The sequence below is a fragment of the Rattus norvegicus genome, chromosome 4, assembly GCF_021556685.1.
Source record: "Rattus norvegicus strain SHRSP/BbbUtx chromosome 4, alternate assembly SHRSP_T2T, whole genome shotgun sequence".
In the NCBI taxonomy this organism is placed as follows: domain Eukaryota; kingdom Metazoa; phylum Chordata; class Mammalia; order Rodentia; family Muridae; genus Rattus; species Rattus norvegicus.
In genome coordinates this window covers 26,163,304-26,189,254 of record NC_141537.1, presented here as the reverse complement: position 1 = coordinate 26,189,254, position 25,951 = coordinate 26,163,304, and the positions used below count along the sequence as shown (strand labels likewise).

General features: G+C 43.9%; 1 protein-coding gene and 1 long non-coding RNA gene across 5 annotated transcripts in view; one reads left to right on the top strand and one right to left on the bottom strand.

The window, feature by feature from the left end:
• Positions 1-25,951, bottom strand: part of LOC148006238 (uncharacterized) — a 901,378-nt gene that overhangs the window by 35,948 nt on the left and 839,479 nt on the right. The gene's annotated exons all lie outside the window — the stretch shown is intronic.
• Positions 25,518-25,951, top strand: part of Abcb1b (ATP-binding cassette, sub-family B member 1B) — an 82,957-nt gene continuing 82,523 nt past the window's right edge. For all 4 annotated transcript variants that reach the window (NM_001435558.1, NM_001435556.1, NM_001435557.1 and 1 more), the window contains 1 exon segment: positions 25,518-25,663. The gene's annotated coding sequence lies outside the window, so the exon portion shown is untranslated.

Here is a 25,951-nt window from a genome sequence, read left to right as displayed (position 1 = left end):
CAGCCCCATCCAGGCAGCTGAGTGCCACAAAAAGACATCATGCTCAGACTCACCTTTCTAGCAAAGTTAGGAAGAAGACTGGCCGCGATGTGGAATTTGAATGAGAGGGGATTGAGATCAGAAGCAAATAGCCAAACGCCTAGATTGGCTTCAGAGAACTCCCATGTTTGCCTTCAACAAATCTTGAATATATCAGTTTGGTTTGATGTTTTGTGGCCAAGGTCGCTCATGAATTCCAAGTGTCACAGTCTAAGAAATGCTGTGATTTTCACCTTTGGAACTATTCCTCTATCCCACTGTCTTTATTTTGTAAGTAGAAATGGTCGTTTAGAATTATTTGATCAAAATAACAAGCAAAAAGAAGAAAGGTTATTAAATATTATAATCAACAACACGGAAAATTTAGCAGAAAACAACTTTGTAGAGGTCAATAAAAAGAACAAGCTTCTGGGGCTACAGTGTTCCAGGTTAAAAGCATTAGCTGCCCTTCTGGAGGCCCCTTTACTTCCCGGCACAAACATGGTGGCTCTCAACCACTGTAATCGGTCCCAGGGGGATCTAACACCCTTTTCTGGCCTCTGTGGGCACTGCACAAATGTGTTGCACATACACACATGCAAACAAAACACCCATACACAGACACACATGCAGGCAAAACACACATACACAGACACACATGTAGACAAAACACCCATACACATAAAAAGTAAAAAATCTAAACATAAAAAAACCAGAGCTCCAATACTGATAATTTCATTACATTCAGATCTTTTTGAATTAAAGATATGCAGATTTATCCAAGCATAGGGATGCTTAATTGTAATCTAAACACTTAGGAATTTGGAGCAGGAAGATTAGAGGTTCAAAGTCAGATGACTTTGCACCTATATAGTTTGAGTTTAAGGCCAACTTTGGCTATATGAAACAGTGTCTCACAAAAAGAAGCAAGGAGGGAAGGAGGGAAGGAGGGAAGGAGGGAAGGGAGGAAGGAAGGAAGGAAGGAAGGAAGGAAGGAAGGAAGGAGGGAAACAAGGGGCAGGAGGGAGAGAAGAGAGAAAAACCCAAGGCTTATATTCAATGGAGGATATTTTTAATAGTTGTTGTACGAAATCCATCTACATCTGGTAAATGAATCAACCAAGGACCAAATTTAAAACAGAGAAGAAAAACATACAGTTATATGGGCATAGTAGCATCAATAATTTCCCCTGGACCTGGAAGTCATACTGCCCTCTGATAGTTGAATTTTAAAACCTACATATGGGTCCAACAGGATTTCTCAGTGGTTAGGGACACTTCTCACCAAACTTGATGGACATCTGAGTTCAACTGTTCCCAGAACCCACACAATGGAAGGAGAACTGAGTGTCCTAGGCTTATCCTTGACCTCTCTACACAGGTATAGCAATGTATGTGCTCCCCAGTAGACACAGAGACTCATAAGCATGAATGAACATGAATTTCATAAAAACCTAAATATATTTTAAAACATAAAAAAATTTTTAAACCTTCACATAGAGGTTGGGAATAAGAAATACTTCATTCTTCCACCCAGTAGGAAGTACTATTGTCCGAAAAACATGCTGTGATGTGGAAATGGACTTACACCACTCAGAGAACAAAAGAGAGTCATACAATGAAGTGTTTCTCATAGGCATTGGCAAAGATTGAGTGGTGGAGTTACAAGAGAAAGGGGGGATCTCATAGATCTCTCAAACACTCTTTGGCGACATTTTTAGCTTTTGGGTTGGTAAAATCTTTCACACCGATATGGCTCGTTTCCCCCTAGCACTTCAGTTTGTACTGTGGTTCTCAAATAGGAAAGAAAGGTCTACTGCAGAAACAAAGGGGCTTGGAAAACGGGGGATACTTTGGAAAAAGAAAGCTGTGAAAATATTTTGAAAAGAAATGAAACTTCAGAACAATTTCACGACATAAAATCAATTAGACTTATATTTTTTTTAAAACACTGTGCAGATAGATGTCAGAGGCACTGTCTTAGGGTTTTATCACTGTCAAGGTACACCATGGCCAAATGCAACTTTTAATTTAATTTGAGACTGGTTTACAGTTTCAGAGGTCAAAATGTCCATTATCATGGCGGGAAGCATGACAGGAAGACCTAGTACTGGAGAAGGAGCAGAAAGTTCCACATCTTGATTCACAGGCAGCAAGGAGGAGACTAATTTCACACGGGCGTAGCTTGAGCATAGGAGACCTCAAAGCCCGCCCCCACAGTGACACATTTCCTCCAAGAACGTCACATTTACTCCAACAAAGCCACACTTCCTAATAGTGCCACTCCCTATCGCCAAGTATTCAAACACATGAGTCTATGGGGCATTTTCTAGCAAACTACCACAAGCATGTTGATATAGAACTAAACTTTAAATGGCAAAGAGCATTCTGAGAGTTTCATCTGTTTTTAATAAGAGTCCATGAATAACTTCACCTTATAGTTTAACTCATTCCTAAATAAAGATTCCGCCATTACTGTGCTTCTGTAACCAAACTGAATTCAGGAGTTTACACCCCAATGAACCCAAAACAAGCAGAGCCTCAACATCGAAGTGGAGAAAGATCTGTTACCTACAGCAGATAAAAGCAGCCCTGTGGCTTTGAGCTGTCGTACCCCAACATCTACACCAAGAGAAAGGGGGAATCTCATAGATCTCTCACACACTCTTTGGTAACATTTTTAGCTTTTGGGTTGGTAATTTCACTATGAATCTATGAACTACTGGAGTTCATGAAGGGGCCAGTCCTACAGATCCAAAGCTTCAGGATGTCCATGATACAGAGCAACAGCAGGATATCTGAGAATCGTCCCTGGGCCCAGACCAATGAGTCACTGCAAGGAACATTTGCAAGTAAGGCTGTTTGGGCCAAAGGATGTACTGTGAGACACACCACAGCTTCTATGGCGAAATGTTTGTTTGTTTTTCTTTTGAAAGGGAGGTTGCAAGGGTAGACGGCAAATGTGGAACGATGAGGAGATTGGGGTGCATGATGTGAAATTCACAAAGAATCAATAAAAAGTGTGTGTGTGTGTGTGTGTGTGTGTGTGTGTGTGTGTGTGTGTGTGTAAAAATACAGTAGCTATTCCAAGAGCTGTGCCCTTCTGGGGCAAAGCTCAATACACAGTCATATGGGAAAGAGCTGAGGTTGGCACATTGTCCAGCATATTCAATTCAAAGTATATACTACTGAGCATGCTCAGTTTGTAGTCACAGTTCAAGAAGGGACAATGGTAAACAAGAAGGCCCCTGGTAGCAGCAGATTGCATATACTACAGCTTGGCTCAAAGATGGCAAGTTGACATGCTCCTGGGTACTCTAAGCCTATCTGATGAAGTTTGCAGTGGTGTTGAGAGGCAGTGGGCAACAGTTTTCACACGCTTTTGTCCACCTTGTGGGGTCCATGAATAAAGCATACAAAATATCCTCAGAAACCTCTTTCCTGCCAAAGTCTTAACAGCTATCAAAGGAAAGGACACTTAGAGTGTGAGTCAGTACAGAAATTTTTAAAAGGGGACTGCACACTGATATGCTAGCCTCTATGCCTTAGTGTGCTTGTTCATTCTATCGCCTTTGCTCACACAAAATAATGCTGTAGATGTTTTTAAATGTTAAGATACTTTAAACTCTAAAGTTGAGTCTTTTTGTCTAAAACTGACTTTGAGTTTTCCAGAAGGCTCCCAGAAACCCATGAGACACAGGTCAGACTTTTACTCATATAATGTACCTACTCAGTGTTCCAGAGTTGTATGGATCTATTGAAAAATCAGAGGTACATTCCTGGGCAGATACACAAAAGATGTCTACCATCCCACAAAGACGCTTGAACAACTATGTTCATAGCAACTTTATTTGTAATAGCCAGAGACTGGAAACAACCCATATGTCCTTGAAGTGAAGAATGGATAAAGAAAATATGGACTACTACTCAGCTATTGAAAACACAGACATCATAAATTTTGCAGGTAGATGGATGGAATTAGAAAATATATTCCTGAGTAAGGTATCCCAGACCCAAAAAGGACATGTGTGAAATGTGCTCACTTAAAAGTGAACATTCTCCAAAAAGTACAGGTTAGCCACACTATAACCAACAGACTCAAAGAAGCCAAATAGCAAGGAGGGTCCCAAAGGAGGATGGTTAAATCTTCCTCAGAAAGGGAAACAAAATAGATATTGAAGGTGGATGGAGGGAGGGAACTGGGTGGGAGAGGAGATAGGGAGGGGAGCAAGGCTGGGGCAGTGATCAGAGCAGGGAGAGCAGGGGAGAGAGAATGGAAATCACCAGAGTCCTGAGATGGAGAGAGGCCCTGGGGGTCTATAGGGGAAGCTCTAGCTGAGACTCCTAGCAGTAGGGAATATGGGTCCTGAAGGGGCTACTTCCTGAGCCAGGCAGGAGTCCCAGTGGAGGTATAAGGATGGCAACCCAACCCACAAAATCTTCAACCCAAATGTGTCCTGCCTACAAGATGTGCAAAAACAAAACCAGAGCAGAGTCCAAGGGAATGGCCAACAAATGACTGCCCCAAATTGAGACCCATCCCATGGACAGGACCCAATCCCTGACACTATTAATCATACTCTGTTATGCTTGGAGACGGGAATCTGGCATAACTGCCCTCTAAAAGGCTCTACCTAGCAGCCAGTGGAAAGAGATGCAGAGACCCACAGTCAAACATTAGATGGAGCTCAGGGAGTCTTATGGAAGAGTTGGTGGAAGGATTAAGGAATTCAAAGAAGATAAGGACTCTATGGGAAGACCAACAGAGTCAACCAACCTTTGGGGGCTCCCAGAGACAGAACCACCAACCAGTGAGCACGAGCTGGACCCAGCCCCCCTGCACGTATGTAACAGATATGCACCTTCATGTGGGTCCCCCAACATCTGGAACAGGGACTGTCACCTGCCTGCCTATGGATCCCGTTCCCCTCTCTGGCCTCAGAGGGAGAGGGTGGGCCTAGTACTGCAGTGACTTGATGTTCCTGGGGTGGGGAGTAGTGAGTGGAGGGTGGGAGGAAGAATGGATGGAAGTTCTGCGTGAGGGTACTGGGAGGGGAGGGGGGCTAATATCGGGGTGTAAAATGAATACATAAATAAATTTTTCAAAATCTGAGGTTTGTAGATGAGTTATATTCTGATGTTAAGTTGTTGAATGCTACAAGTACTAAATGTCAGGATTGTGAATATCACCCTGTCTTTAACAATAGCTATTCTAAGTCATTTGTTATACAGTTTTTTAAGGTAAAACAAAATTCATTTTACAAATAACTGGGTATTTTTTTTTTGTTACTGCACAAAAACTATTTCTTGGTCTAAAACTGTTAACAAAAATTGTACGTACCTTTGCTCCCACTAGTTTTGTTTTGTATTTTATTTTTTTTAAAAAAACTGTGTACCCATTGTCTGTCAAAATTATACAGAAGTACAAAGTCATAACAGAAAGGCTGGTCTAGCTCTTCAAGATGATACCCACTGGAGAGACTGAGTTTAACAGCAGAATATAAAGTTTCTCTAAAGACAACCAACACTCAAAAGACAGGATTAAAGGATGATTAATGTTTTTATAAGGGGAGATTTTTCTTCACCTACTGGAAGAGACACTACATCAAAGATTCTCTATGGCTTTAGTTGAGAGTATCCTAATCAGGTATGACTAAGCACTTGAGTTCTACAAATCTCCGTAGGTTTGCTCCTCAATTCTCATTTCCAACCCCAAACATGTATCGAGTAAGCTGCATGCCTATACATGAATGAGGCCCCAACTGAGGACATATCCTGAGGGGATCAGCTTGATTCCATGAGTCTACAGAAGAAGGAGAGAGCCAGCTCCTGAAAGTTGTCCTGTGGCATCCACACGTGCACTACAGCATGGGTGGGGGCCACAGTCCTACTCATCTCCTACAGGCATGAGCACGTGTTTATGTTCGTATGTGTGTGCGTAAGCATGTAAATAAGACAATGTAATTAATACCTGCCCAGTTATAATATTTGAAAAACAAAGAAACCCAAATAAATACAATCTAGCCCTCCTGACTCTTCTGACTCGTTTTTTAGAAGGAGCTTCTCAGAGTCTTCAATTTCTTTACTTAAAGTTTAAAGGAATGATCTGAAACATTTCAGACTTGGTTGTGTATAATTTCTTTTATGAAATTGTATTAAATTTGATAATTTTAATAAAACCACAATTACTGATGATATCTCATCTTCTTACTAATCACAGTTTGCTATGATTATTTTCTTATCCAAACCTTCTACCTTACTTAAACAGAGTCTTTTCTTGAAAAGCTTCACACTTTAAACTATTACTCACTATTTGGCATTTTTTCAGATAAGCATTCTAGATTTTAAGCTAACAAAGACATCTGGTTTTCTGTAGCTGTCAGGAAATTTTAGGACAAGCTAAGTTTGTTGTAAATAAAGTTATTCTTTAAGAAAGAATTCACTTTGCAAACAGTAGGACATACAGTAGGAAAAGAAAAAAAACTTTGAACGCTTGTTAAAAAATTCTGACTCTGAAGGATATTGCATGACTCACTTGTGTATTCTACATTGTATATAGGTATATAAAATTTTATACGTGCATTTTCATGATGGTAGATACAATCTATCTAGAAACCCTAAGAACCCTAACATGAGGGGGAAGGGGAAAAGAAGAAAGGAGAGTAGGAAACATGACCAGAGTGCATTGTGTACTTGTATAAAAACATCCTTGGGAACCCAGGACTGTGTGCATTGAGCATGTGTGTTGCACACACATATGTGGGGCAAACTCTACAGAGCTGCTACTGACCTGAACAATGGCATAGCCTTCTCTTTAAACTCAGCAGACTGTTAGTCATGCAGATGCAGATGAGATCTAAAGTGGGTAGGAAACAAGGGCCAATCCTTCTTCATGTAAAAATTAGACTAAGGGTCTACACAAACTGTGAAAAGCATCTGTTGTGAAAACAACACATGGGACTTGGAACCTAGGACACTTCACTTTAAATCATAGGCTCTCCTGGTAAGTGACACTTTAAGATATCCCAAGGCACAGTCAGCCAGCACTGGAAAAACACTGGGGAGCACATGCTCTGCCAGTGGAAAGGACATGGACGATGTTACCACAAAACTAAACTAAATGGAATTTCATTTCCTCTTCAGATTATAAATAAAAAATGACATCCCCACAAAGTCTATACAAACTCAATTTCTCACAGGTCTGAGCTGCCGCCTTTGTTTTCTCTTACTAACAATACTTGGTGCATGGAAAAAGAGTTCGGCGTGCTACTGTGGATGTTTGTAACTTCTATAATGGGACTCTTCGTTTATCTCCCTGTTCAAGGATCTGGAACAGTAACAAACAACAGGACGAACCAAAGTACTAACAACAGACACAAGTTGCAATGATATAGAGAGCAAAGACCAAACCTTGGGGCTGGGGCAATGGCACAGTGGTTACCAAAGCACCCTGTTCTTCCAGAGGACCTGAATTTTGTTCCTAGTACCCAGTAGAAGGTTCGCAGATGTCTTTAAGTCCAGTTCCCTATATACCCAATACCATCTACTAGACTCTACAGTCACACCTCTCTCTCTGTCTCTCTCTGTCTCTCTCTGTCTCTCTCTGTCTCTGTCTCTCTCTCTCTCTCTCTCTCTCTCTCTCTCTCTCACACACACACACACACACACATGCACACAATCACATACATGCAAAGACATCTTGCACAGAGTTACCACCAGTCTCTTTTTATATCATACCAACATACCTCTGGAATCAATTCAGCCAATCAAATTAGAATTAACAGACAATAAAATGCTTCATGAATCACAGATGACTCAAGATAAAGAGGACACTTTTACTCGTAGATGTCAAGCACATGATGATCCTCGCAGAGGATGTTTGGCTGGCAAGGGTGCCTATTTCCTTCATCTACTACTCTCTCCTCATTGACTGCATTATGTTCCTTCTATTCCTCCTTACTGTAGGTAACCCTCCTACCATGTGTCTCATGTAGATGATAGGCTAAATGTTAAGACCAGAAAAAGAAGAGAAAACCAGATCATAAATACTGGTAACATTAGTAGGCCCAGGGAATTTTCATTGATTGAACATCTCCACTCTCCCAGAGAGTACCTCCATATGTACACCGCCTCATCTGTTCGGTTCCTAATCATGAGCCTTCCTAACTTGAAGGAAAGTACACATTTCACCTCCACATTCACAATTCCTTGGCCAGTGGGAACTGTAAAGTGAAATTCACTAAGGATGTTACAGGTAGAGTAAAGTTCCTGCAGACAGCTTGATCTTAGCTGACTGAAATATTTTGATTGGGAATGAAGAGAATCTAGGGCAAAAACCAAAATTATCTGGGGCTTCTCAAGTCCTTCATAATTACTTACCATTCTTGTCTAACCTGATCATCTTCTAACACATATATTTTTCAGAATGTATCACTAAGCATACACACTTATAGCTTCCTCCACCCCTAAAGATAAGGATGCTGAAATTTAGAACATAGGCTGAAGGAACGCCCATTCAGAGCCTGCCCCACATGTGGCCCATACATATACAGCCACCAAACTAGATAAGATGGATGAAGCAAAGAAGTGCAGGCTGACAGGAACCGGATGTAGATCTCTCCTGAGAGACACAGCCAGAATACAGCAAATACAGAGGCGAATGCTAGCAGCAAACCACTGAACTGAGAATAGGACCCCCGTTGAAGGAATCAGAGAAAGGACTGGAAGAGCTTGAAGGGGCTCGAGACCCCATATGAACAACAATGCCAACCAACCAGAGCTTCCAGGGACTAAGCCACTACCCAAAGACTATACATGGACTGACCCTGGACTCTGATCTCATAGGTAGCAATGAATAGCCTAGTAAGAGCACCAGTGGAAGGGGAAGCCCTTGGCCCCACCAAGACTGAACCCCCAGTGAACGTGATTGTTGGGGGGAAGGAGGAATGGGGGGAGGATGGGGAGGGGAACACCCATATAGAAGGGGAGGGGGAGGGGGGAGAGGTTAGGGGGATGTTGGCCTGGGAACTGGGAAAGGGAATAACAATTGAAATGTAAATAAGAAATACCCAAGTTAATAAAGATGGAGGGAAAAAAAGAAAAAAAGAGATAAGGATGCTGTAAATTAATACCTAAAACCTACAGGTCTCCATGATTCAATGTGGACTACCTAACTAATATTTCCACCAGTAGAATTTGTACATACATTAATTATGTCTTTCTTTTGTTCTGTGCCCATAAGAGTCCACAAAATCTCTTTTACAGTGTGATGTATCATTTAGAATAATTTGAGTTAGTGTCCTTGGCCACTGTTACTCACATTTGCCTTGAAAGAAAAACAATGTATTTTATTTAGGGTAATTTTACATTGGAAGTGTAGATTATAACCCAAGAACACCACAATACACTCTGGAAATTATCAGGGACACAGAAAACACAAGTGCCTGGCATCCTATGCTAAATAACAACAACAAAGAAAACAGTACATTCAACTACTGATAGGATCATAGAATACTTCACTAGGGAATACTGAAGCCTGGGAAACCAAGTGAAAGTTAAGACACAGCTAGAGACCAGGACTGCCCTGTCCCTCCAACACGTATCCTACATGTGCCCATCTGGACAGCCATTAAAACCTCCCTTTTGACATGACAGGAAGAACAGTAAGCCCCAAGACAGAAAAGCTATGTTGTGAACATGGTCATCTTTCTACCTGACTATGTGGCATTGGTCAAATTCTTTAGCCTTTCAGGGACTCTGTAATGCAGGACACCATAAGCTGATTGCACATTCTTTTCTAAACCTAAACATCTATCAGTCTAAAAACACTGGTCTGTCAGAAACAACCTATGGTAGAAACCATATTAGATAAGTTTAAAAGTCTCTATATTCAAAGTTTCCCAAGATCTTGTTGGCATCACTCAACACTATCTCTAGTTCTGTCCTATCTTGGTCAAATGCCACTTCTTCAGTGAGGTCTCCCTGATTGTGTATTTAAAATTGGAATCTTTCCCTCTCTGCTGTTGCCAGTCTCCTCCCTCAAACTTGGCACTAGGGCTGTTTTGACCTTTGAACACATTCAGTCACTTACTAAGCTTTTGCCGGTCTGCCTAGCCTTGAGGTTTTGTTTGCTCAGTCTTACATACCATGCATTCTAGAACAGGGCATAAAACCGAGAAGGGCCCAATATTATTGAATAAATGAATGAATTCCTAATACAAATTTAAAATAAATTATTCATCGACTTACCACGATTGTAAAGATCAGATAATAGCCAACCCTGGCCTATCCGAGCGCTGTCTCTTACTTATCAAAGTATATTTAAAATGTATTTAATTTTAAAAAAGCAACACCTTTAAAAAAATATCACTGAGTAAATGCAGGCTCAAACTTATTTGACCTCGTTTTTAAGACAGAACTTATTTGAGGTTAGACAAGTTCCAACTCTATGAATCATTAAGCCAATCAAAAAAAAAAAAATCAAACAGGAAATGATGCGTTTATGAACTCTGCCACGTTGAGAGTCTTTTAAGGTACCGATACTTCATGCCGGAAATTCTTTAGTACTGATTCAGACATCAGGTTTGACCATAATGGGGATGATTACATAGGATTGGTTCAATCTCATTGCATATGAAATGAATTTCCCTGTAGAAGAAATCTCTGAAATGTACTGAGTAAGCGCACGCGCGCGCGCGCGCGCACACACACAAACACACACACACACACACACACACAGGGAGAGCATATTCTGAAGGGTGGTGGGAAGACGAAGGAACAGAGGCACTGAGAGCACTTGTTAGTACAGAAACTGTGTGGAACTGCCTCAGTGTTCCTGGACGTAGGTGTCCCTGGATGGCACTACAAATGGACAGCAGGAAAAGGCAGCGTGGTGAGATCCAGTATCAAGGGTGGGTAACAAAGCAAGAGAAGTGAAAAGCTCCAGCATCTGGGACTCAGCACCTGATGCCCCGTTTCTGGAATAGAAATGGGATTCTTCCCTCAGATGGAGTGACTGTGAGAGTGACGTCCCAGAAGGCCGCATGCCACGGACAAACAGCTGACATCACCGAAGGCTGCATGCCACGGACCAACAGCGTATAAACAAACATCTGACCTGGAGCCTGCACAGCGAGCTAGATCAGAGAAGAAATTTCACTGCTTCTTTTGATGGATGTTGAGAGCCATCCATCAAAGGGAACTGTACTCCAAAAAAAAAAAAAAAATTATCTCAGGGTCACGTGGTTGGCTTGCTACTTTGGCCCGGCAGCCAGCAGCCGTACAAGAAAATCTTGACTTTAAGGCATGCCTCTGACACACACTTGCCAATGTTTTTTTTACACCATAGACCGTGCCTAGAGTAGACTAATAAATCAATTTTTAATCAAGTTAATATATATTATTATCCAGTTACTATTTCACCCAACTCGTGGCCTTTACGGGGCACGCTACTCAAAAGTTGACTGAGGAAAACCTCTCTGAAGTGATCGCGTTAGAATATAGATTAAAAACAAAGCAAAAAAAAAAAAAACAAAACAAAACAAACAAAAAAAAACCAGAAAAACCCAAAAGTCTTCAGTAATCCTGTGTTTTGTAATAAGGGTTGAAGTAGTCGTTCTGTATCATTCCTACTTCTGTCCCACGTGATAATTGGTTACTTCTAAGTGGGAGGAAACTTCGTTAAGGAATACTTACCTGAATGAAAATATAAGTAAAAAGGAAGGCCGTGACCGGTCCTGATGTCAGCGCCAGATGAATGCACAAAGGGACTAAGGAAGGAGGATTGTGGCTGTTCCTAGGTATGGCAGAGGAGAAGTTATCGATAAAAGGGAGAGCACAGTCAGGGGCAGAGACAACTGGGAGACTCCAGGTCCAACAGGACCCTGAGTCAGGCCACGTGAGGAGAGAGTTATGGGGCTGCCAACCACCAGCAGTGGCTAGGAGGGTAAAGGGTAGAACAAAAGACCAGGTAACCAAAGCGGTTGGATTATATAGGGAGGAGCAGCTTTAGGAAGGGCAGCCCAGCCTCTGGGCTGGAGAAGTTTGAGTTAGGGAGTGGATATGCCAGCCATTCCCTGTAACAAACTGAGGGACTGAGGGATGCTGGGGATGCCCATCAGCCAGGTCCACTTTGATATGTAAACTAGGCACCTCTGCTGTTTGTCCTGGGTTTGAGACCTAACATTAATGTCTCTGGGAGACTCCTCTTTGGAGAGTTCTTGGTCTCACTGACATAGAATTTTTGGAATTAGAAGAAACAACAGGACGGGCAATCTTGAGACTTAGGCAGCTCTTGGGACCAGGGAGGAGATCAAAAGAGTTCAAATACAAAGATACTGCTTGGGAAACAAGGTAGACATACCCTGGCGTGGGGTTGGGGGGAATGGGGAGGAGACAAAATCTGGCACCCGAGGACTTCATTCCTTGCATGTTTTATTGCCCTCCTCTCAGGGCAATGTGGGCCTTGGGTGTGAAAGCATGTCCTCACTTTCTGGCCCACAAAGAACCACGTGCTGGTTTAATCTTGTGTGAGCTAAGAGTTGTCCTGCTGGCTAAGAATTTAGTCCGTCTCTAAGACAGGAAGGGATTCAGACAATCTGCGGTCATCCGTTTACCTTTGGGTTGGTTGTGTGGCCAGGAAGGATTCATGGTGGGTTTTTTTTTTTTTTTTTTTTGTTATTTCTGTCTCTTTAGTTTTGTTTGCTTTGGGCTAGAGGTGACGATTCAACGGTGCTTTACTCTCAGGTGTCTAGCCTTCAGCTGTGTGGCCAGTTTAAAGTCCTTGTCCTTGGTTCATCTTTAACTTGCAATTAGGTTCCAGCATATTGTGTGTGCATCTTCACAGCTGAAAGGTCACTGCAGGCTGCTTCTGGTGAATGGGATGGCCAGCACGTGGAAAATGAGTCATGAATAGCGTGGTGCTTTTTCACTACGGCATTTGGAATCCGAGTCCATTTTAGGTTTGTTTGATTTGAGTATTGCTATCTCGGATCATAGCACCGGTCTCAACAAGCGAACAAGCCTCTCTTCCCTCCCTGCCTAGTGTCCCCTATCCCTTATACAAGGGAAGCATTTGTGTTCCTCTTTGCAGTGGGACCCTCTTAGAGTTCTTTCCTAGATCAGGCCAAGACGTCCGCCAAGACAAATTTTCCTGTCTTCTCACAGAACACACTCTTTCAGAATGAATTCAGTTTGGACTCAAACCAGGGGAACAGGAATCGAGAAGGGGATGGGAGAAGGAGTAATTTTTAGAGCTACGGGAGACAGACACAGATTTATACCAAAAGAGTTGTGGAGAAGAGCCTCCTGGAGAATTAAAGCAAAAAGTTGAGGAAAAAGTCTTTTGATTTCTGCAAATCTGTTGTTAATAAGGACTCAAAGGGGGTATAGGGAGTCGACCCAGTTGATAAAGTGCTTGTGACCCAAGCATGGGAACCCGAGTTTAGAGTCCCTCTGCACACGCTTTTAAAGAGCTAGCATGCGGTACATGCCCGTATGCCCATCACTGAGAAGGCAGAAACAGGAAGACTTCCAGAATTCAGTGGCCAGCCAGCCGTTTCAGCCAGACTGGTGCACGTGAATGCATATGCACACACTAAATAAATAAGACACGATTATGTCCTGTGGATTCTTCACAGAAGGTTCATAAATCAAACTTCTTAGGTAATGGAATGCAATAGATATTCTAGCACTGACAGAATTTTAAAACTCGGAAATTTCTATACTTAAAGAAATATAAATAGCCAAGATCGGTGGCACACGCCTTTAATCTTACTTCAGGGTCAGAGGCAGGCAGAGCTCTGTAACTTTGAGTCCAGCCTGGTCTGCAGGGTGACTTCCAGGACAGCCAAAGCTACACAGTGAGACCAGTTTTGAAATTAATAATAATAATAATTATTATTATAAACGTATTATCAATATATTTGCAGAAAATAAAAACAAAGACTTAGGAGTTATGTGACTTTGTGATAGTTAGTGTGGTATCCATATATAAATTGTCCCAGCTGCTCAGGAGGCTGAAGCAAGAAAAAGGTCAATCTCAAACTGGGCTACAAAGCGAGAGTAGGTCTAAAAAGCTGCGTTTGTTTATTGGGATAAGGTAGTGTTTCTATTAGCAAACTTCTTGCATCTGTATGATCCAATAGGAAGTATCTAGTTTCTTATATCTCCAATGATTTATTAAAATGTGTATTCCCATAGTGACAATAAGTAAAATACTGAAAGACCGCTGGGGTGGGGAAGACCCCACTCAAATCTCGAGATGACACAACCCCCAAAACTCATAAGAAACCAGTCTTGATGTAATAAACAAGAGGTGTATTTGAGGAACCAGAGCTCTGGGGATGACATATATCTCACACAGGAGACAGAGGAGTCAACCCCGAGCCCAATTAGGGGAAGGTATTTATAGGGAAAATTACATAGGCAGTTGGCAACAGTCACACAAAGCAATTTCATTGGTTTGTAACTTGGGCTCAGTTTAACTCTAGGCCACCCTGCTTCTGGGGGGCAAGCTGACCCTAGTTCTTATTTTTCTCAGGCCTTATCGAGGCCAGATGGTTTGTGATGGCTATAGCCAGGCAACGTCCCCAAAACATGTTATGTTATTCTTTGCTGTGAGGTGCACTTGTCCTCACAGCAGGGTCAGTGGGGGATAGTTTAAAATCTTTATTCTTTCATTCCCCACTTCTGCTTGTGGCTAGTTCTAATCTTAGAACTCAGGGCCTTCTTTTTCAATTTTTCTCCTAAGGTCTTCGGAGGCATGATATTGTTGGTGAAGCATTAAAATCTGCACTGCACTAACTCTTTCTCTAATAAAGGCTATTAACTTATTAAAAATACAGGGTCCAAATGTCAAAAGTAACAAGAGAATAACTAAGGGTCCTAGGAGCATGGAAATTAGTCTCACATCCCCAAGCAGAACAGTATAAACTTTCTAAGCCCCCACAACGCCAGATGGTAGCCTGGTCTCGAACATCTCGGGAGCAAACGTAAAACCTCAGTCTCCCCAAGTGGCACCGTGCTTCTGGACTTCCGCACCTGAACTTGCCCCCAGGTGAAATCTCTTTGGGACTTCTAGGGTCATACTCTGAGGATCTGTCAGGAATGTCCTAGGTGTCCAGCCCAGCTACCAACTTACAAAAGTCAGGGGTGAGAGTGGGCCACCATGTGTATGGTGGGGTCACCTTGGAGATGGACCATATTACCTCCCCGGCCTGGGAAGAGACTTGCCAAATCAGTTACTGGGGGATATGGGGATTATAAGCACTTACAACAGAGATGAAGCTTAAGAGGATTAGCAGTCTTTTCTAACTTCCATTCATTTTTGAGAACATCTGGTGCTGTCTTCAAATGGGAGGCGTGGACCCATGCAGCAATCTCATCTACCTTAACAACAGTGGGACTGGTTAACAGTACTAGATAGGGTCCTTTCCAGTGAGGTTCTAAATTCTCATCCTGGTGTCGCTGGACCAGGACTGCGTCTCCCGCTGGGAACTGGTGAGGTGCCCTGGACTTCCCGTCTTGTAGGCATCCTTCACTTGGCTCCAAATTCCACTTTGGACTGTTTCTAAAGCCCTTAAATGAGCAAACAGGGTTTTAGGAAAAACCTCAGGGTAGGGGGTCCCACCCGATTCAATGAAGGGGGACTCCCATACAAAATCTCATAAGGTGTTAGGCCAAAAGGGTCAGGAGTGTTCCGTGCGCAGAACAGAGCCAAAGGAAGGAGGACAGTCCAGTCTCCCCCGCCGGTCTCTAAGGCCAATTTTGTCAAGGTCTCTTTTAGAGTTCTATTTATCTTTTTTACCTGCCCTGAACTCTGTAGTCTCTTCGGGGGGTGTGGGTAAGGCTGAATCTGGAAGGGGCATTTCTTGCTCTGAAGAGAGCAAGAGGGAAGGAATGCCACCCAGTCCATGCCAGTTTCCATTTGGTCAGGGTCTCTTTTAGAATTTTATTTATTCTCTCTACTTGTCCTGAACTTTGAGGTCTGTAGATCTAATATAATTTTTAATTGGCCTCTAAATACCTGGCCACACCTTGGCTTACCTTGGCAACAAAGGCAGGGCCGTTGTCTGAACCGATTACCTTGGGCACTCCAAACAGAGGGAAGATTTCTTCCAGTATCTTCTTGATGACTACTGAGGCCGTCTCTCTTGCTTGGTGGGGGAAGCTTCTACCTATACCTGAAAAGGTATCTATAAACACTAGGAGACATTGTAACCATATTTTCCTGGTTTTTATCTCTGTGAAGTCCACTTCTCAGTAGGATCCAGGCTGTTCTCCACCGAGCCTCCTACCAGAGTCAACTTTCCTGAAAACAGTTACCTTTTGGCCTGGTATCCATCAGTGCACTCACAATGCACGATCTGTTCCCCAAGATACTTGAGACCTGTGACATAATATTTAGTTTTTGAAAACATCTGGATGAGTTTGCTTACCCCTAAGTGAGTCCATTGATGCATTTGTTTACATCATGGCTTCTGCCTGTTTTTGTAACAGGATCTTCTTTCCCGTTGAGGTGTACTAGAGTCTCTTCCTCGGCCTGGCTGGGTCATGGAGGATCCTTAACAGAGCCAGAATCTCTTTTTTCTTGCCCTCAGATGTCAGCAGGCCCCTCTGCTGATGGGCTGTAGCAAAGGCATACCTGCTGTCCACATAGATGTTAAGTCTCCTTCTCAGTCCAAGGGCTTTGGTGAGGGGAGCGAGCTCTACCCTCTGAGTACAGGTACCTTCTAGTAGGGCCTGAGCCCATATGACTCTGTTTCCATCCACCACTGCTGCCCCAGCCCATCTTTTTCCTTCTCTAAGAAGCTGCTCTCATCTATGAACCAGATGGCATCTACTCCCTCTGGTGGCTGGTCAGTCAGATCTTTATGCCACCCCTGTGCTTTAGTGGGCACCTGCTGACAGTCATGAAGGGGAGTCTAGGTCAAGGTCTGGGAGCAGGTTTGTAGGGTTCATACTCATAGGGGCAGTCTGGGACCACAAGGAACAAGTGGGATACCCAGCCCACTCCAAGGTCCACCATTCTTCGGGTAGTCCATGAGTATCGTTTGTTGCCGGTAGTCCCTTGTACTCAAGGTCTTTTGCTGGACACTAGCCCATTTGGGCGTAGGAGCACAGAGTGTTGGGCCCCCGTATTCACAAAACAATTGGGCGGGCTTCCCTTCTATCTTTGCAGATAGCCAGCACTCTAGGATGGAGAGGCTTGTCTTCGGGGCCACTGGAGAGGCCCCTCTTGTTCTTCCTGGGGCAGTCCCTGACCCAGTGTCCTTTTTCTTTGCATTAGGCACACTGATCTTTAGCCAGGAATTCTCTTCTGTTGCCAGGTACTGTCTTCCTAGGTTCCCTAACTACTGTGGCCAGTATATGTTCCTCTCTTGTCTTTTATCTCTCTTTAGCTCTCTAGCTTCCTCTTCTTTTTGTCTCTTTTCTTCCCTAGCTTCCTGCCCTTTTTTACCTTTTTTCCTCTTTCTCTTCCTCAGTCTCTCTGTTATATCTTCTGCATCTTCCTCTACAGCTACTAGATGCTGTCCACTTATGTGCACAGACCCTGAACCACACTTCAACCTTACTTTCTCTGCAACTTACACTAACTCTCTCAGCAACTTATCTTAACCCCTCAAGTTTCTGTAACTTTTTTTTATATCTTTTCTTTATCTTAGCCAGATTGGTGGGGCATTTTCCAGCCCCTCGGAGACCCACTCTTGGAGCCTGGGAGTGGACCTGGAGCACTCCCTGCCTTCAGGGATGTTGAAGTCAATAGTTAGGAGTGAGGGCCTTCCATCCATGTCTGGAACATTCTTTCTGGCCTCTAGTAGGATTCTGTCTTTCCTCGGTGGTAAAGAAGACCTGTAACAGTTACTAACAAGCATCTCAAGTGGGATGGTGAGAAAACAAGAAGAGAATCTAGAGAATAGAGGTCCACTGAAGAGGACAAATAGCATTTAGTCACACAGCTAAACCAGCCTGTCCCAAAAAGGCCGTTGTAAAAATAAGCACAAGCTTTGTGCCTGTGAAACAGAAAGGTGAGCAGGGAGGCAGCTGATCTGTTACTGACTGTCTCTCTGGACTTAGATTTTCCCTTAAGGGGTACCCCCCTTCAGTGTCAGCTTGGTGGCTTTGCCTCTCAAGAGAACCAGCCTCCAAATGACACTAGGCTTCCAGTAAGAACTAATAACAAAAGGATGGAGAGATGGTTAGGACCTGGGTGTTAGATGCCAAGTGACTGACATAAGAATTGTAACCAGTTCACCTGGGACTTTCAGGACCTCAGTAGCAGCCCTTTACCAAACTGTCTCAGTGGGCTAAAGGCCCATGGAAAAGAAAACATTAATCCTGACCTTGGCCACAGTCAAAGCCTGAATTCTAAATTTTGACTGGCAAAACAAAGTTCTTTACAGTTTCTTGTAGATTCTTTTTGAAACTATTTTAGAGGCTTCCCTGCCCACCAACCTGGGGCATTTTGACCACAGGGGCAGGAACTGGCTGCTGAGGGGATATGATCAAAGGCACTCTCTATGTCAATGATGACCAATGAGGAAGGTTACTTAATGCTGGAGATCAACTCCTCTCTTGGAATAGGGTCAGCAGATAAGGGGAGGGAGGCAGGCTCTCTCAAAGAAAGTTCTCTTAATGCACTCTCTTTTTGCTGTCAAAGCATCAGCCCTGGCCGGTGGCCCCTTCACCTTGAAACTCTTTTCCCGAGGACTCAGGTCGCTGCCCACGCACAGCCTGCAGCTTGCTTGCCAGTGCACCTGCCACCCTCAGCCCCACACTTCCCTACTCTGTGCTGTCCCTTCCTTAGAAGCTGTGAATGTTTAAACAACAGGGAGAATTTTTCTTCAGGATCTAAGGTAAAGCTTTCAGGTTCTGATAATGCCTGCTTCAGACAGGGTCAATAGCTAACCGGAGTCCTTCCTACACAACTGTTAGCAGCAGCTAGACTGGACAAGGGGAGCAAAGGGAGGGCATCTCTCCTTGGGGAGGAGGCTAAGAGAGAAAGATAAAACTCCCTGGCAGAAAACAATTTTTCTCAAGCAAATTATTTTTAACTTCTAAGTTAAGCACCAAGAGGACCAAGTAAAACTCTTTGACGAACAAAACAAATAGTTCCGTGATTAAGTTTCCAGTTATAAAGATCAGAGGAGGAGAAAGGCCAATACTGAAGGGGCTGCATCCCCTTGCCCGGACCCGGGGGAGGTCTATAAGCCCACAAGGGAAAAACAAGAATCGGCCCAGTAGAGGAGTCAGGGGTGAGTGCTCACCAACTTCGGGTCCCCTAGGCCAGACAAGAAGCATCTGCCTCCAGAGGGGCAGAGGATTCAGGAGGTTGGACACCATAAGTGCACAAAGGCATGGCTACTGTGGAGTCAGGCTCTGTGGGGCTCTGAGCCCTGCAGCTTCAGGTACCTGTAGCCGGACACCCACTCCCTGCTTTTTCTTCCTGTGGAGCAGAGATTAGAGGCTGCTGGGGAGGAAATGGGGGATACAAGGGAGGAGTTAGCCATTCAGGAGGCTCTTCAATCTCAGGATAGATCTTAGGAGGAGCAGAGGGTACTGAGGATTCTGAACCAGGTTTTGCCAGACTGAGATGTAAGGTTGCTGGTTCGGGTGCGCTCCTGGCTTTTCCTGAAAAAACAATAGCTTTAACATCAAGAATCATAGTCAGGTCAAAAGAGTCCTCAGGGGGCCAGTTCACACACTCAGAGGTACAGAAAGTCTGCCACTTTCCCTTCTTAACTTCAACTGACATATTATGTGCTCTGTCCCTAACTTCAGTCCAATGACCTAGCATCAGGCTTAAGGGAGTCATTATTGTCTGTCCCATCGTCACAAAAAACACTAAACACACAAACAACAGACAACACAAAGAGACAACAATATCCAGACAACAACTGCCGTGCCTAGTCTGCAGGCACCAGCCAAAGGCAGTTTCAGAGGGAAGAGGTCTTTGAAGTTTCTCTTCCAAGAGGAACACACTATCCTCTTCTACCCGATAGGAGACCACCAGGTGTCCCTGGCTCTCCTGTTGCCCTGAAGCGTCCCCCAGGGCTGCAGCTTGTGGTCCTCTGGACACATCTGTTGACCACAGCTTCTGAGCCTTACAGCTCCAGAAAGCGGCTGCGAAACCAAAGTGCTTTTCAGATACTAACCAGAACCAGTACAGAGATAGACACAGACACAGACAGCAGCTGCACATTCAGACAAAATTGGAGACCCCCTTACTTCCAAGAAGGTCTTCAGAGTCGTGGGTTGTCTCGAGATCCTGGATGAGCCCCCAAATGAAAGACCATGGGGGTGGGGAAGACCCCCACTCAAATCTCAAGACAATGCAACCCCCAAGAACTCACGAGAAACCGATCTTGATATAATAAACAAGAGGTGTATTTGAGGAACCAGAGCTCTGGGGATGACACATATCTCACACAGGAGACAAAGGAGTCGACCCGAGCCCAATTAGGGGAAGGGATTTATAGGGAAAATTACATAGGCAGTTGGTAACAGTCACACAAAGCAATTTCATTGGTTTGTAACTTGGGCTCAGTTCAACTCTAGGCCACCCTGCTTCTGGGGCAACCTGACCCTAGTTCTTATTTTTCTCAGGACTTATCGAGACCAGATGGTTTGTGATGGCTATAGTCAGGCTATATCCACAAAACATGTTATGTTATTCTTTGCTGTGAGGTGCACTTGTCCTCACAGCAGGGTCAGTGGGGGATAGTTTAAAATCTTTATTCTTTCAATACCAGATGACACAAGCATCATTGTATATGATATTTGGCTATCCAATATCACCAGTTCCCTGACCTGCCTTTACCTACCACTGTATCTGCGGGGTGATAATTCTGTGTAAACCTTAGTTAACAGTTATTTTTTAAAGATTTATTTATTATATATAGGCACACTGTGGCTATCTTCAGACACACTAGGAGAGGGCATCAAATCTCATTACAGATGGTTGTGAGCCACCATGTGGCTGCTGGGATTTGAACTCAGAACCTCTGGAAGAGCAGTCAGTGCTCTTAGCCATAGAGTCATCGCTCCAGCCCAACAGTTGGTTTTTCTTTCAATAAAAATAAAGAGCCAATAAGAGTTAAAAGAATCGCTAAAATATTGGTATCTGATGTGTTTAATGCACTGGGAAAGACTTAGTTGATAAGAGTTTAGATGGACAAGCTCTAAGATTGCGTTATTTGGTGGATGTTCACATGTAGTTTTACTTAGGGCGAGGCAGGACAGTATATTCCAGCAGAAGTCTATGTTATTTTGGACTTCAAGCAGACTCAAGGAAAACAAGACAGCCAGCTTTACAACATTGTTTATAGAACCTGTAGCCCTGGAGGCAACGTAAAGTTCTATGCAACCAACCTAAACATTAACTGTCTGGTTCAGTGGGGAGTCAGTCTGCAATTTCCCTACAGACACAAGAGCTGCTGCCAATTCAGTACAATGTTTAGTGTATAGCACGGACTCAGTAAATGTTTGAAGGGTACCGACTAAACGGAAGCCTGTGTTTGTAAAGCCACACCCTGTGATGTTTTATCTTAACCCCTACCTTGGACTTTGAAAGAACTAGGAGATAACTGAAGCACACACTTCTGGGTGTGTCAGTGGAGGTGTCCTTAGACAGGATTTGTTTGTAAGACCTCGGACCAATGATTGCTAGTTTACGGTGTCCTTTTGGGAAGGTAGTGGAAAGTAGGAGGTGGGATAATGAAGTACATGTTCTTGGGGGGCCTATTTCCTGTCCTGGCTTCTTCCTATAGATTCTCTCTGCTGTAGACTCTCACGCAATGAATATCTCCACTACTCTATTCCTACTCCCTCTTCGCCATTACAGACTAGCACCTCTGAAACCATGAATCCAAACTAAAGGGATTTCCCCTTTGAACTTGTTCTCGCAAGTATTTTGGCCATGGCTATGCAAAAGTATCTGACAGACAATCCAAAAAGCATAACTTGAAATATTTCAAAAGCTTAGAGAAACATACAGGAGAGCAATATTTTTTTTTTTTACAGCAGAAGCCTGCATGTGACTTTACCCCTAGGCTATGTTCGGTTGAGTCAACCTATTTCTTGCTTTCATTCCTTCACCTGATGCATATTTGTGAGTGCATCCTGTATGCAAGACACTGTGAGTGCTGTGATGTAGCAGGGGATTTGAGCGAGAGCCTGAAGAAAATGGAGGAGTGGTCCCTACTGCCCAGCTGACTGAATAGAAGAGACATTTCATGCCGAAGCTACAGTAAGAGTCGCTGGCCTGGGATGGGAGTGCGCTCGGATGCTCAAAGAACAGAACGAAGATGATTGGAGCTGATGCACTCAAACTGCTTGGGACAGTTTCTCATACGTGACTCCTGTTTAATAAGTGTTAGGTACTATTATTCTCATAAATTGGAATGGGGTGGAGTGTAGTAGGGATACAATCTTTTGTGTTAGAAGACTACCAACAAGTTCATAAAGGCGGATGGCAGGAAGGCACAGACTGTGCGGAAGAACACTTCAAAAAGCAGGACTAGTCATTTGAGTGCTAACTTACAACTGGGACAGTTGGATCTCACGGAAAGTTAGTGAAGCTCAAAGAGAAGCCACCTTTCGAGAAATGGGCAAGAATGTAAGGCAAGTGTCTCAGGGTCAAAGACATTTAGATGTGTGGAGGTAGCAGGAACTAAGACTTTCCATTGTCTTAATTAAGTTCATCGTACTGTAGCAAAGAAATGTCATGTATTAGTACATATAGTATATATGTAGTATAACATATATTATGTAGTAGTGTAATATATATAGTGCATACTATATAGTATAGTATATAGGAGTATAATACTATATAATGTGATATATATACATACACACATATCTATCTATCTATCTATCTATCTATCTATCTATCTATCTATCTATCTATCTATCTTAGGGTTACTATACTGTGATGAAACAACATGACCAAAAACAACTTGGGAAGGAAAGAGTTTATTTGGCTTACATTTCCACATCACTGTTTACAATTGGAAGAAGTCAGGAGAGGAACTCAAACAGGGCAGGAACCTGGAGGCAGGGGCTGATGCAGCAGTCATGGAGGAATAGTGGCTTGCTCTGCCTGCTTTCTTACAGAACCCAGGACCACCAGCCCAGGGATGGCAGCACACACAGTTGGCTGGGCCCTTTCCACTCTATGACTCTAGCATAGAGTGGACATAAAACTAACGCACATGCATCCTTAAGGAACACTCAGGATTACTCACCCGATATGACAGCACCCGTATAGTAAATATACATCATATACCAAAGCTGTAGTAAGGAATGCAGAGGCAAGAACAAGGTGAAGGAAAATGACTGTGGTCATTTGCTCCAGCCAGACCACACAGAGTTAAGGCTGTGAGCAGTGAACCATCCCAACACACAGGCACAGCTGATTAGAAAACTGAGAAAGATCAGTGGCCTAAGAAAAAAGTTAACTGATAGTCTGAAATGATACTTTGAGTAAGTGATCAAGGAAGATAAACAGATAAAGGCAAAGGCAGTTCAAAGGATAGAAAGAAAGCCATGGTATTGATGTGGGTTAAGCACACAAAGAAGAAACATCTTTACCTACCAACAACAGATGGTGGAGTTTTCTTCTTCTGGGTATGTCCAGCCTTTTGATATTGAGGCCCAGAGTTGCTCTCCACGATGTTTGTGCTGAAGAACCATCCCAAAGGAAAAAAAAAAAGCACAGAAAAAAATCTTACAATGCCTTAAGTAGGTTGACTATTTTGTGTCAGGCTGCGTTCAAAGCTGTCCTCAGCCGTGAGGGCTGTGGGGTGGGCATGTTGGAGTGGCAGCATTCAAAATAGATGAATGGATGTATCAGGGACCAAGCTGATGGGACACTTTGGGGACAGTTGTGAGTTCTCTCCCTGTTGGTACAGTGAGAGGAACACTGGGAGCTGGCATGACAGATGACTGTACTATTGTCATTGCTGTATTAGGTGAGGGAGCTACACTCCGTCATTCCTAAGTCTAAACATTACCTCATAAACCTACCTTGTAACTTTGTTTCTATGCCGCCCAAATCCATATGAGTGGGTGTATGAGAAATTCTTTTCTTTGTTGAAGCAACATATTTCAGTTTTGCACAAATTGAAAGGGACCTCTTTTCAAGCCACTGAGGAGAAAGGGTTGGGGCCTTGCCTCTGTCCCTTCTGTTGGTAACACAGCTCGCCCCCTGCAGATTGTAAGGGGAAACTGCAAGTTGCACACCGGTGAGAAGGGATGCTGGGGTTACAAAGGGAAGCTGAAGAGAGGAGAGGGCAAAGCCTTCAGGGCTGAGAAGATGAGTTAAAAGGTTTGTCGTTGTGCACGAGATAACCTCACTACACAGACTGGGGAAAGGTGGTCTGGGCCCGGAGGATGACAAACTCCTCCGTCCTCACCTGAAGCCCCTGAGGAGCAGGTAAGGTACAGATGTCCTTTCATGATATGTCTTCCATTCAATGCAGCTAGTTAACAGACCAAGTAAAATTTCCATCTTGCTCAGGAAGGAGACCTCAGCTCACCCCGTGGACCATGAGTTAAGTAAAACAACGGTGGCTACTTCTTGGTATCTGTGGATACAGAGGCAGCTTGGTGTAAGAATAGGAGTTTCCACCCAGGTGGTCTGGGCTTCACTGTCACTCTGGGTTAGGGATTTAGCTCAGTGGTAGAGAGCTTGCCTAGCAAGCACAAGGCTCTGGGTTCGGTCCTCAGCTCGGGGGTGGGGTAGGGGAAGGACAAAATGACAAGGAGCTCTGTCTCAGGTTGACACTTTTCGGCCACTGAGTTGCCAGCATGTTAGGTCACAGCCAGGTACAACTAGACAGAAAAAGACCTGTTACACTCAAATATCTGCATCAATCAGAATTCCAGAACACGTAAAAACTTGATATGCCCTGAGGAAAACACGGCCATCGATTCCAGAGTTAAAAGTTGAAAAACGCTATGTACTTTAAAATATCATTTCTACCTTGAAATTGTATAAGACTTCTGTATAGGACTATCATCAAAGCCAGAAAACCGAATGGATATGCTTTAGAAAAACGCCAAACATACTGGAAAAAAAAAAAAAGACTTTCGCAGAAAAAATTTCTACCAGCTTTAGAAACACACACACAAAAAAGCAGTGCTGTCAGAAGGGAACTTTACAGAATAAGCGAGGTTCCTGGCTGCTTTATTAATTATATTAGATTAGATATGTCAGGGAATGTGTCCTTTTAAGTATGACTCACCAGGGATGCAACCGTGCACTATCCAGGTATATACACGTCCATATGGAGAGTTACCTGAACATGTAGAGACATGTCTGTGTTAATGTCTGGGGAATTCCAGCTCCCTTCTCAAAAACTCAGAGAAGCCTGGAAACCATCCCTATTTCGCAACCGCTCCAGCCTCCTTGCCCAATTCCACCCACTAGGCTGATTGGCTGCGGGGCCACAGGGCGGCCGCCGGCATCTATTTAAATCTCCGGCCTGAGGAAGCCCTCTGGCTCCTTCCCGCAGCGGCTCTTGAAGCTGTAAGAGGCTGAGGCCGCTGCTCCCATCTTCTGAGGCTCAGCTCAACACAGAGCTACTTCTTCCAAATTCTACATCTTGGCGGACTTCGCGAAGGAAACCCGGAGGTGTCACGTGAGGTAGGCTTTCCTAGGAAGGGTCGGGTGCTCCGGATGCCTGAGCCTGGTCCAGGTGGCAGGGTCCTCTTGGGGACCAAGTGGCGAAAGCCACAAGTCGCTCCAGGAGCTCCCGCAGCAGCCCCCAGGCTGGTGTCCACAGCGCCAGTCCTGCGCTGTGCATCCTGCTGCCCAGCTCACAGCCGCGGGCCGTGGAGAAGCGCGCGGGGGCGAAGGGTACCCAGCAGGGTGGGATGACTGGATCCAGAGCAGAGCACCAGGTCTATGCGGTGACACATTTCCCCGGGATTC